At 39.9% G+C, this 13,748-nt stretch overlaps 1 protein-coding gene across 2 annotated transcripts in view; it reads left to right on the top strand.

Annotated features, from left to right (window-relative positions):
• The window catches only part of LOC129779951 (uncharacterized), a 177,638-nt gene that overhangs the window by 2,281 nt on the left and 161,609 nt on the right, over positions 1 to 13,748 (top strand). The window lies entirely within an intron of this gene.

The following is a 13,748-nucleotide window of genomic DNA, read 5'->3' on the forward strand; positions in this document are numbered from 1 at the left end:
TCAGTTTCTATTTGGCTACCGTGTTGAACAGACGTGCATTTTTTTTGCTCCAGAATGCATTCTCAGAATATGCGCGAAGTAAGCATAGTGCAGAGCTTGCACTGACGCGTAGAAGCGTAGCAGAGGAGAAGTATGAAGTAGAACGAACTGCATCTATTTTCATACCGTTAGGTGTAGCGTTCTCGATAGATAACGATGATGGGGGAACAAATATGTAATCACCTCAGGCCGTACTGTGCCTAACACATGAAGAATCTTCGCGATGCTTACTGAGTGCGCTATGTACATTGGCAATAAGAACACAATTCTCGAACAAGAATGATTCATGAATCATTCATCTCATCTGCTTCTACAAAATCACGCAAACCAATCGGTCATCTCCAGGGCCACTAAAACCGAACAGTTATTTTAAGAATTTCGATGCATTCCAAAATAACATCAGAAATAATCAAATGTGGATTGATTTGTATAACTTTTTTTCCTAAAGAGAGCTTCTGTGAAATTAAGAGCGAATTTATTTGTGTAGTGATTATGATGTCATGAGTTATAGAGGCTTGGTCAGACTCTCAGACTTTCTCAGTTGATATCTTCAAAAATGGCCATTTCCGAAAACTAAACTGAATACTCGGCCTTGGAAATTTGGAAAGCCTCGATGCCGCTGCCAACTGAACGCTGACAGAATGAATAATAAATCGTGAATTACTCATTGGTGCTTTTTCCGATCGATCAACGTGACGTGACGTGCAGCGCCACTCTCGTGAAGCCAAATTGGATGTGAAAAGTTGTTTTTCCGAGGTGAGAGCTGCGTTTGTTGTCGTTTGCTCAGAGATACTGAACAATTACCAGGATATTCAGTAAGTCCAGTGTTTCAGATAAATAGCGAGCAATCAACATTATATGTTAATTCTAAGAATTAATTGGAAAATCTGCTCAAATTGGCGTATAATTGCTTCCCGAATCCTTTAAAATTGACCAATCAACAACTGGTCCGAAATCGACCCCCTATTGTCTCGTCTTGTCTTAGCAGCTAAGTTGTTCCGCAAAACAATATGAGAATGATATTATAAAAACTTTTAGAATCTGCTGAATGAAAAAATCGCGTGAGAATACCTGTAGGGGAAATCAGGGTAAAACCGACACTGTGGGTAAAATCGACACCTCCTGATTTTTCCAGTTAGAAGCAATTTTTTGCAAGTTTTCGGATGTCTCCTGCACACACTTGTTATTTCTTACGTTCCGAGTCACCCTACAGCCGCGGTAGGCGCTTTCCGTCAAAACAAATAACAATTGAAGTGTTTCAGTGGGAAATTTTTGGAAAATGTGATACTTCTGTGAGAGTAATCCATCTTAGATCATCGTTCAATGTATTATGTTAAACGGTAGGTGATTTTGTTGCTTATCGTTGCTCGAAGCTTTGTTTTGGTTTGTATCTAACTGACAGGAAAAATGCATCCTTACTTTTTGTAGATGTCTCGTGTTTAAATTTGGATTGTAAAACGGCGGATAAAACTGATAAAACAGCCAAAACCAACGTAGAACAGGGTATATCAACAACAAATCCTGGCAGACTAAGACTGCATCAGCAGCGAGAGCTGTAGGGTTCATTAAGTCAACTGCGAACACCGTTTTCTTACAGTTGAAATACATGAATTTGCTTGCTTTTATCAACTTCAAAATCTCTTAAAACTTTGAAATTATTGTAACAAGTTCTCATTCGTTCCTCTAAAGGTGTCGGTTTTACCCCGACGGGGTGTCGATCTTACCCGCACTCCCATATATTTCACCTAAAAACTTCAATTTTTGTATTCTATCAAAATTCGAGTTCTACCCAAAAATTGACAACAGATACTGTACAATGGTTCATGAATAGTTGCAGAGATGTCCGGTAACGATTTGAAGTCGAAGAAACATGGGAGGTCTTGGAAATATGCAGAAATCCTTAGGATCGGTTTTACCCTGATTTCTCCTAGAAGGAAAAAAAAAACTATCATCGTTAGGTACCTTCTAATATCAACGATGTCGCAAACGATTGGCCGAATTGAAGTACGAACGCATCCATCTTATTCACGAGATCCGGAAAATTTCTAGTTGGAAGGCGTTTGTAGTCAAAAGAAGAAGTTATTGCTCCACAAACACTCACACCCCAAGTTTCAGCCAGATCGGTCTGTTTCTCTGTGTTCGGCAATCGTTTGAATCGAGGAAGTCGAGTGTTTTTTTTTTCATCACGACAACGCACCAGCACAAGCCTCAGCAGTTGTGGTCACAAAATTATTGGAAATAGGATTTCAACTCGTTTTACATCCCCCATATTCTCCAGATTTGGCTCCCTTGCACTACTATTTGTTCCCCAATTAGAATAAATGGCTGGAGGGACGAAGATTTTATTCAAAGGAGGATGTGATATCAGAAACGAATGCCGATTTTCAGACTTGGACAAGTCCTATGATTCGGAAAGGATCATCAAACTAGAAGAGCATTGGACGAAGTGTATAGCCAAACAATTAAGTAAATTTTAATTTTTCATGGACTTTTCAAACGACCCTCGTATTACCGCCCTGCAGCTTCTGATACATTATCCGTTATTAGCTCGGAGTCCGCAGTTTACATTCAAGATTTGTTTACCTTCCAATAGTTCGTACAACTTTTGAGCTTAGAAAAGGATTTTATTAATATACACGCATACACAAACTTATGAAGCAAATGTACTCTTAAGGTGCTCATACACTATTTGACTGGAGTCGTATCTTTGACAGTTTTTGACAGATAAAATTTGATCAACGTGTTCTGATGGTAGAGTTCAAATATATTTGACACTAAACACGATAGGCAAATATGTAGTTTCTGTGTGCTCATTTTTTTTCTGCACCCATTTCTCAAACCATGTACACACTAGGGATTGTCAACCGGTAATACCGTGTCATTTTCCAATACCGAATTGGTGGTAATTTTACATTCATTAACCGGTAATTTAGGTAATTTTCATTTTTACACCATAAATAATAATTGCCTTTATGCCACTTTAAATATAACTCGAGAATCAAAATAAGATCGAATAATCACAACTGGCAGTGTTCCGTCGATTCTACGACCATCAAACTTCAGTTCAAAAATCTGAAAACGAAACACAGGATAAGTTTCTGCGATGAAGAACTGACAGCGATAAAGAAATTGGTTGATGCCCTCGAATCAGTTCTGGTCGCTGTTAAACTGCTATTGCGGAAGAAATGCACCCTTTGTGAAGCTGGCGTCAGATTGCAACCAACTTTTTGTAAACTTATCATTATCAATATAAGCCGTTTCTTCCAGATAATGGTTTAGTTTTAAAGTATTTTTTACCGGTAATATACCGGTTTTATTGGTAATGAAATTTTCATTACCGAATAACCGGTTATTGAAATTTTGGCACGGTAATGCAATCCCTAGTACGCACGATATATATTTCAGTAATTTTCTTCCATGCTTGATGTGTGACTTTACTCTTTGTTCTGTGCCGCGTGTGACGTGAGAAAACAAAGTTTCCAGCTTGATTCTGGAATCCACCTTACTTTTTAGCTAGGAAATCAGGGTAAAACCGACACCCTAAGGATTTCCACATATTTCCATGAATTTTCATGTTTCTTCGACCTCAAATCATTACAGAACATCTATTCAACTATTCATGAACCATTCTACAGTAGAGGAAGTGGTACAAATTCGGTACCCCATTTTGTTTTTCTGGACTTGGCTCTTGGTAGTGTATCATCAACACTATGTTTACATTGGGGTGCCAAATTTCCCGCATACCTAATTTTCACTTTGAAATGAAATCTATGAAATTTGTGATTAAAATCTCGATACACTTATTCGAATTCGTTGAAGAACATAAATTTCATGATTCAAATCAGCTTTAATATTTAAAATCGGCTCACTATTCGATTTTTAATGATTTTTCAAAAGACGCACATGAAAAATTTTCGAGATTTCAAAAACAACAAAACTTGATTTTTTTAAAAAAAAAACACAGATGTTTTGGGTTTTTGGCATCTGACGTTTGTTACTACATTACTAGAACACTTTTTTTATTCACCACCGCTCATTACCGCCAGAGATCCGGGTGGGTACCAAATTACCTACGGGGTACCGAATTTGTACCAGTTCCTCTATCTGTTGATTTTTTGAGTAGAACTTGAATTATGATAGAATATAAAAATTGATGTTTTTAGGTGAAATAAATGGGAATGTGGCTGAAACCGACACCTTTAAAGAAACGAATGGAAACTTGTTACAATGACTTCAAAGTATTAATCTATATACTATGAGGACACTTTAAAAGGAAAAAGAGGGAATAGTTGCAAATTGCATGTAATTGGTTTGATCAGATTTTGAATGATATAAAGCAAACAAATTCTTGTATTTCAACTGCAAGAAAAAGCTGTTGACTTATGGCTTATTGAACCTCCCAGCTTAGGTGAGCATTAGAGTGCCAATGAATGTATGGGAAAAATCGACCCTAAAATTTCAAAAAGTTACCCTATACCAAATGTTCACCAAAAACACATTTGCATGTAAGAATTAGCTAATGGCAGACTCCATTTATATGTGTTGTCAATGAACTTGACATGTATCGACTTATTCGAATCACGTGGGTCAACAGATGCTCTTCGAGCAATTTTTTAACTTTCACTTTACATCACTGAGGCTTGAGACCCTACTGTATCGACAAAACAAACAATTGCACAATAGCAATCTTCTTCGTTTGCACTAACGAAAACCCCCCATTAAAGGGTTAAATCTCGAGGAGTCAATTCAGCGAAGGAGGTGAAACATGATGTGCATTGAACCTTCAGATATAATGATACATTTGCGGTTGCGTAGCAATAGTGGCATACAGCGTGTTCCACAAAACTCAACATAAATTATGGTAACATCGAAACAGTGAAAACAAAAAATAAATGGAGAAGTACGCATAGCAAAATTGTGTAGTGCGAAATGACCTTCTGCTTGTTGGACGTTTTGACTCGAAACGAGAAGAAATCGACATATGAAGTGTTGAATGTTTCAAAATATTTTCTTAGAATCGAGAAACCATCACGGGAAAAGATTACATTTTAAATCCGACGGTATAAGTGTTTTCCCTCTATCTGCAACCCGTATGGTGCTGTATTCCTCTGTCATGACAGGCGGCAAAATGAGGCGGACCATTTGAACATTACTGAGACGAATGGTTGTGGCTGACGCAGTTAGTGATTTAATAAGAAATCAGAAGTAGAAGTAAGAAGATTAACAAATCAAAACCGGCGGGAGTGATGTGAGGTAGGAAGGTCTTGGGACAAGACCGTAGATGATCAACGCATTAAAAAAAATCAAGCGTTGAGAAGTGGAGAGTAAAGTAGCAGCAGAAAGAACGAATGGAAAAAAGATTCATGATAAAGAAAGTAATCAAAAGAGTGATGATTATGATTGAATGTCATGCAAAGAAATAAGGTGAAATGGAAAAATCAGCGCAGTCAAATGGGTTTGATTAGTGTGAGGCCCGCGAGACCGGCTCGTGAACCAAAATATAAAATTCGACAGCCGAACGTATTTTAATATTTTGGCACCTCGATCAAACCTCTTTCTCTAACAAGATTGACTTAAGGCGTATTTGAGGGACATAAAAGGTGGTGTAAATTATTACCGATATTGAGTTATATATAGTAATGGTGATGAAATTATTATAATCTATGATTGATACACCTCTATAAATTTACGCCTCGGTGTTTTCATATGGTAAAAGATAATGCGGAGCCTTAAACTGCGTCAGCAGTCGTACACTTTCCAAATATTGACTAGCAGCCGGCGCTGAATAAATCTAATTATTAGATAATTTACAATGAACATTGCAGGACAACGAAACAAAACAAGAATAAAAAATGACGTTCTTAAATCAAAAAGGCTACAAATTTAGAATTTCGAACAGTTATTCTTTGTGCAGTTATTGTATTGTGATAAATGGATCAGTCGAATTTCGATGTGTGCTTGCCATGGTAACTGTACGACTATTTGTGTCATCATTACCGCATCAGAATAACTAGCGGGAACAAATTTTGATCTCAGACCTAAATACCTGAGCTTGTCTTAGAAGAACTATGAAGAAAGAATTTTGAAAGAGGATTTTGAAAACAAAATGCAAGATGTAACAAATTGGAACAATGTGTTATTATTTAACCAAAAATCTATTGTACTTGTAATTTTTTGTTTCTTTAGACTTTTTTTTTCGATATCTCAGTTATCATATAGTTTGCAGTGTCGGAAAATAACAACATCTGTACATGGTTTTGATTATATCCTCTGAGTAGGTGACACTTACGTTTTATAGGACTTCAGGATTTCACTTTCTTAACCATTATAAAAAAATACATTGTCGAAACGCCGAACTCATATAATCGCTTGGAAAGTATTTTTCAGTGCTAAAGCTCCAAGATATGTGTGTACTATTGTAAGTCGGAGAAACTTTCCTTTGGTGAATAATCCTCCATTTCAGAACGGTAATCGACCTCGAAGTTCCCATCGAGAAATGTGTGACGCTACCATTCAGTCAACCTAATTAATCGGTTTCTTAACTGTATACACCGTCGTATTTTAATATTCACTTTTACTTTTTTTGCCCTTTCGTTTATTTGATTAAGATTCGTTAGCATTTTCATCTGTGACAAAACCGTTTTGAATTGTGTGCATGTTATCTTATTGATAAATATTTTGAACTACACATAATTGCATTTCTGCGTATTATAAATTCAAGGTCATTGATAGCACAAATAATCCGATGTTTCTTGTTGCAAGCTTCATCGCTGATATTTGTTGTGTGGACATAGTTTTTCTATATTAATACACAAAGATCGGTTATCGAGTGTCCTGAGCTTTGAACTCACGATATTTCGCTTAGACGGTATCAACAGTGAAATGAGAGAAACTGCCAGACAATGCGTTTCGTTGTCCATAACCACGTAATGAAATCTTCGTACAGTTTCCTCGAGCGCTTCTTTTTTGTTCCGGCACACTATGTGCCTAAAAACTTCTCGAGGGGGTATTCTAGTGTAGGGGCACCAATTTCGGACGTTTTTTCGAGCTCAGAAAAAATAAAACGAAGAATATTTTCATTATCCATTATATCATTATTATCGCATGAGCCTCGGACAAGCCAAAAACATGTTTTTTCACAAAATGGCGGCCGTCTGAAGAAAAAATGCCGTTTTTACGCTTTTTCTTGCGTTTCCCGATTTTTAAAAAATAGTATAATTGAAAAATTATGATTTTTTATTGGTTTACGCTCTCATCCGCGAAGCCAATGATCTCCACACCCCTGGGCAGATTCAGTTCTAGTACACTATCGCACATACTGTTCCAGAGCGATGGGCCCAGGATAGAGCCCTGCGGAACTCCCGCCGTAGTTTTAATCTGCGCCTGGCCCGTGTTTGTCCCGTACACCAGCACCCGGTTCTCGAAGTAGCTTCTCAGTAAAGGGTGTGTCACATCAAATTGCATCACGGAAAAAACGCTGTAGAAATTCGCCCAGTAGACCGATCCTTTTGAAAATTTTAGACAGTAAAATAAAAACTATTAAACAACTTTTAGCATTTTCTTTTTATTCATACTTCGGGCCCAAGCCCGTATGCTCGCACCTTCCTCTTTACCCCGTCCATAAGGTTCTGTACAACGTCAGGTTGCAGTTTTTTTTGAACAGAAATCCATTTTCTCTTGAAGTCCGCCTCCGATTTGACAACTTTTGGGTTCTTCCGGAGGGCCTGCTTCATAATCGCCCAATATTTCTCTATTGGGCGAAGCTCCGGCGCGTTGGGCGGGTTCATTTCCTTTGGCACGAAGGTGACCCCGTTGGCTTCGTACCACTCCAACACGTCCTTTGAATAGTGGCACGAAGCGAGATCCGGCCAGAAGATGGTCGGGCCCTCGTGCTGCTTCAATAGTGGTAGTAAGCGCTTCTGTAGGCACTCCTTAAGGTAAACCTGCCCGTTTACCGTGCCGGTCATCACGAAGGGGGCGCTCCGCTTTCCGCAAGAGCAGATCGCTTGCCACACCATGTACTTTTTGGCAAACTTGGATAGTTTCTGCTTGCGAATCTCCTCCGGAACGCTGAATTTGTCCTCTGCGGAGAAGAACAACATGCCCGGCAGCTGACGAAAGTCCGCTTTGACGTAGGTTTCGTCGTCCATTACCAGGCAATGCGGCTTCGTCAGCATTTCGGTGTACAGCTTCCGGGCTCGCGTCTTCCCCACCATGTTTTGCCTTTCGTCGCGGTTAGGAGCCTTCTGAACCTTGTATCTAGGCAGGCCCTCCCGCTGCTTGGTCCGCTGGACGAATGAACTTGACAAATTCAGCTTATTGGCGACATCCTGGACCGAACTTCTCGGATCACGTCTAAACTGCTTAACTACGCGCTTGTGATCTTTTTCACTGACGGAGCATCCATTTTTGCCGTTCTTCACCTTCCGGTCGATGGTTAGGTTCTCGAAGTATCGTTTTAGTACTCTGCTGACCGTGGATTGGACGATTCCCAGCATCTTACCGATGTCCCGATGTGACAACTCCGGATTCTCGAAATGAGTGCATAGGATTAATTCACGACGTTCTTTTTCGTTCGACGACATTTTTCCAAATTTACGAAAAATTGACAGTGAAGCATGGCTAACGTGATCTATACACTCTTATCTGATTATAAGCGAAAGCTGAAGATATAATTCCTAAAAATTAAATTTCTACAGCGTTTTTTCCGTGATGCAATTTGATGTGACACACCCTTTATTCTACACAGGTAGTCTGGGACTGTTATTGTGTGGGGCGCAGTCATGATGGCGTCCCAGTTGGCACTGTTGATCGCGTTCTCACGTCGATCACTGCGCAGTATCGATTTCCTCTGCCCTTCTATTTGGATGCTTTGTTGGTTCTTTCGACGACTATTCCGAAATCCGAACTGACTATCGGACTTTCCACGAACTCCCTCCGTGCATTCCGTCAGCCTATTGAGGATGATTCTCTCCAGAAGTTTCAAATGACTTAAAATTGCATGAAACATCGAGATTTACAGTTAGCTAAAAAAAAATTTTTTTGTTTAAAATCGACTTTTCAAACGGAAAAACGACTAAGCGCTGAAAAAAAATTTTTTTTTTCGAGATAACAGTAAATCTCGATGAGTAATGCAATTTCGAAACATTTGGCGGTAACAATTTTTCTGAAAACCCCGATTATCGGTGATCTTTCGTTTTTCAAAAAAAACTAAAATTTTCACGTCTGTGACAATAATAAATGAAGTTCGAATGAGCTAATATTTTGCAGAGGGTATATTATCGTGCAAATCAACATTTCGCAGCAAGTTCCGAATGCAAAATCGAGATAACATTTTTTTTATTGGTACCCTAAACCATACGTTTCCTTTCGTGTTCTGAAAAAATGTCCCAGAGTGTCGATTTTTAACAAAAAATTTTTTTCGAGATGACACTAGATTTCGACGTTCCATGCAATTTTAAGACATTTGACATAAAATAAATCGAAACCCCCGATTTCCTTTACTCCCCCCTTCGGTGATTTTTCAATTTTCAAAAAACTCAAACTCAGCCACTCTCCCTTAAGTCCGATTGAGCTAATATTTGGCATAGCGTGTTTTTTCGAGGTGGTGAACATTTTTTATGAGGTTACTTTTTGAAATTAGAGATGACCATTTTCATTGGCACCCTACAGAATAGGTATATTTTTAGCCTGCATGGTTCTGCGGCAAAATGAGAAGCGATAGACACATTATTGAGTGACGATGTGCCAATTGAAGTGAAATTTTAAGGCCCTGTTTGGAATACCATCTGGGCCAGGCGCTTTCTTTATTTGAGACGTTTCATAGCTTCAACTAGCTCATGGTTCGACATCAGTCTGCGTTCAGTGTTATCAATTTCATCTCTATATGAGGTGATTGGCCAGATCGTCGGGTCGTGCTGCGGAAATAATCCTTCCACGACAATTTTTAGTTTTTCGGGACACACCTAGGAGAGTGTCGCTGGGCCCCTGAGCTGCGCCATCCCCGCTTGCTGGGCATTGTCCACATGTTTCTGCTAGCGATTCCGTCAGTTCATCCACGTTCATGTTCAAGACGCCGCTCTCCAGTGCTTCGATGGAAAGGTCCTTGTCAAAGTTTCTTGTCTTCCACCTGCGCGGGCATGTCCTATTTATCCGTACTGCCACGGAGTTTCGTTGGCCAATGGTATAACGGATGGCTTGATGGTCACTGTGGGTGCATCCTTCGCATACCCTTCACTTCATTTTCGTCATTAACGACGGACTGCAGAAAGTCAAGTCGGTGATGGACTCTCGACCATCTTGGTGGAAGGTGCTAGTGGTGCCCTCGTTGCACAGGGCCACATCGAAAATCCCTTCCTATAACCACTGGTCCTCGTTCGGTAGCTCCTCGGTGAAGACATCCAGCATATAGTGGGACTGGTCCATCGTCCATCAGGGAGGTGCGTGGCAACTGCAGATGAAAATTTCGTTGATCTTTGTGATCACGAAATAATTGCGAGACCTTGAGACTACCTCCTGAATGGGATATCGGCCCATGACTTGAATGGCGGCCATTCCCACTTTATCCATCACCAAAATGCCGTTACCGGAGGGAACGCGATACGGCTCCGCGATAATTGCGACATCACATTTTGTTTGTGTCGTTGACTGCCACAACAATTGCTGTGCGGTGTCACAATGGTTTAGATTAATTTGGATTATCAGCATCACTGTTGGCTTGCCCTTTCTTGTTTGTACACAGAGCAATTGAAGCCTCCCGTCGAATGGTCATTACTGTCCTCTATTTCGCAGAGCATACCTTGGTTGCCCCTTGCAGTCGTTGACAAAGTGTCCCACCATTCCGCATTTCCTGCACAGTTTGGATCTATCTGGCCCCAAGCAGTTTTTTGCCCAAGTTTGAACATCATCAAGTTGAAACATCTCTCCAGTTACTTGGGAACAGACGGAACGATTTCACAACCCAGCAGACGTTTATACTCTCTAACTTCAGCAACTTGTTCGCTGTGTCCGTCGAGAGACGAATCGTTGCGGTCTGCGTCCCGCGATACACCTTTCTAAGTCGGATTTTCATCGGAACTTCGCCCACGATGTTTTCCTCCTCCAACTTCTGACGCAGGTCCATCTCAGTGGTGAACAGACTGAGGTTCCTGCATTCTATCGATGACTCGGAGGATAAGGTCCTTGCGTTCGCTCCGTCGCCGAGAACCCTTTCGCAAGATCCTTGAATGCTGAGGTCCTGAATTCTGGGTCTCTCTTCAGCTCGAACAGCATTTTCCGGTTGACACGGTCCTTCATGGTGACCTTGTTCCGAGCCGGATCAGCGCAAGTCAGGAATGTGACATCTGAGCCTAATACCTAGTGCCAAAGCCTAGATAAGCATCGAACGTACCCGAAGACTTGCCAAGTTATTACCGGGACGGGGGCAACTTAACTATTACCCCCACACGCCATTTCAGGAAGGTGTCACCCTTCCTTACTCTGGGAGCAGAATAGCTCGACTTTCAGCCTTTAGCGTCGCATGTTATTCGTTTCCGTGTCATGTTCGTTTTCCTTGTTCTACCAGTATGTCGTAATCAGGATTTTACTGTCGTCGATCCCGGAGTGCTTGGTTCCTGTACACGATATTTCTCCCGTGCATTCTCCATAGGCTTTACCGCGCCTTTACACGCGTTGTCACCCGATTAGTCGCCTTCTGCACAGGGACAGGACAGATGTGACTGTTGGAGCTGAGCAATGCATTCTCGATCACGTTCACAGTACATCTTGAGCCGTAACTTTCGCGATGGTCACCAAAAATGTCGACCGTTTACAACCCTGCAATGAAGTGGTCCCTATCGAAGTTCGCCTAGAAATATCTTGTTTGCTCAACTGAAGTTTTTTGTTTTTCTGTGTTTATACTCATTGATTTTTCAAAAATTTGTAAACAAAACACAAATTTCACAAATTTGCAAGCACTCTTGTTTGATCATATTTAGATCGTTACCAATAGGCCATACACTTCCACATTCCAGGATTGATTAGCACAATTGTAATCACCAAACAGTAATAGATCGTTATGAGAGTCTCATTTACTATAACAATACAGCCAACGACTCGGACACTTCATTATTGAGATACTATTTCGACAACCATAGGATTTGAAATACTGCGTAACTCGCGTTGACGACATCGAACTTCGTTTACGAGTTTGGGGAGCGTCAAAGAATAATTGAACACATTGGAAACCTTTATATTAACATCTCAAAATGTCAATCCCTTCAAAGTTATCTCGAGATAAATCTAATTTCTTACTATTCATGAATTCTTGAAGAACGTCTTTTAGTGATTTATCTGGATCCCCCCACCCAAGATTTTCAACAGGATTCAAGTCTGGAGAGTGAGCCAATCAGTCCAAGTTTTTGGTCCCTAATCCATTACTTAGTTTCCTTGCTGGTATGAATAGTAGCATTATTTTGCTGAAATGTGACGATACCCATAAAAAAAATTATAGGAGAGAGGATTTCAGAACATGTATGTAATTCTTGAATGATGTGAAAGCTATCTTGAGCTTCCCAGTTGCACAGAATCCCATCCAAACCATGCCTGAATTTCTGGTTGAAAAATACTGTTCCTAGTTCCGTAAATCATGCCATACCACCCGTAAATCATGCCATCATACCCGTTGAAACCATCAGGGCCATCCAAATTGGACTTTGTTTCGTCATTGAAGGTAACCTAGCGAAGTTAAAAGTAAAAAAATGAGGAACTTTTCGTTATGGCATATAGCAAAATGCATTCTTTTGAAAACGTTATTTGTCATACCATGTCCCACTGTTGATGTGAGATGGTGTAAAATTAGGAGCCTTAAACTTTTTAGCCCTCTTTATGTAAGTTTAAGTTAACTTTTTAGCCCTCCCATGAAACATTTAAATTCACATTCAAAATTTAAACATTTAAAAAATTGAGAACTACTTGATCGTCCAATCCGACGAGCAATTTCTCTAAATCCAACATTTTTTTGGTGGAATGCATCGGTTTGTCCTTTTTCTCTATCCGTGAGCACTTTTCCTTCCGGCATTTTCTAGATTTATTAATCAAACTACCTAAAAATAACGGAAAATGTAACTGGTATTATAGAAACTTGACACTTCAAAAATACACAAACATTTGTTTACGCTCAACGCTTGCACTCATACATATGAAAAACATGCAGTGTATGATAGTTACCAATACAAATACACTAGAATATAAATTGAAACGTTGTTTGTTTACAATTACACAAATCAGCAAGATCATACCCTGGTCTTATAGAAGTTGGACAGAGTGTATGTATTACAGGTTTCTGTTAGGTTCTTAATTGGCGTTAAACAATCGAAAAGTTTCCGTAATCAAATGAATCGTGCGTTTTCCCGCGTCGAACTTTATTTTCTAGCGAGATCGCGGTCAAATCTGCTGTTCGCCATCACGTTCTGTTGATAGTTGTGCACGTTTGTTATTGTTAATTTTTCTCAATAAAAGCATAAGAAGCGACAATGAATAAATTGCTTTCCCAACAATCTTCAAAGCTACAACCTATGAGGGTCCCCTAAATGAAGTGGCCGGTTCGCAGCTGAATGGGTCCTTAATAGCAAACGGATGCTGACACATTTATTACAAAGCTAGGGTAATAAAGTAAAAGTAGTTGATTTGGAAAGCGAACTGGTAGATTGCATGTTTAATCGTGATGCGAT

The sequence above is a fragment of the Toxorhynchites rutilus genome, chromosome 3 (genome assembly GCF_029784135.1).
Source record: "Toxorhynchites rutilus septentrionalis strain SRP chromosome 3, ASM2978413v1, whole genome shotgun sequence".
NCBI lineage: Eukaryota > Metazoa > Arthropoda > Insecta > Diptera > Culicidae > Toxorhynchites > Toxorhynchites rutilus.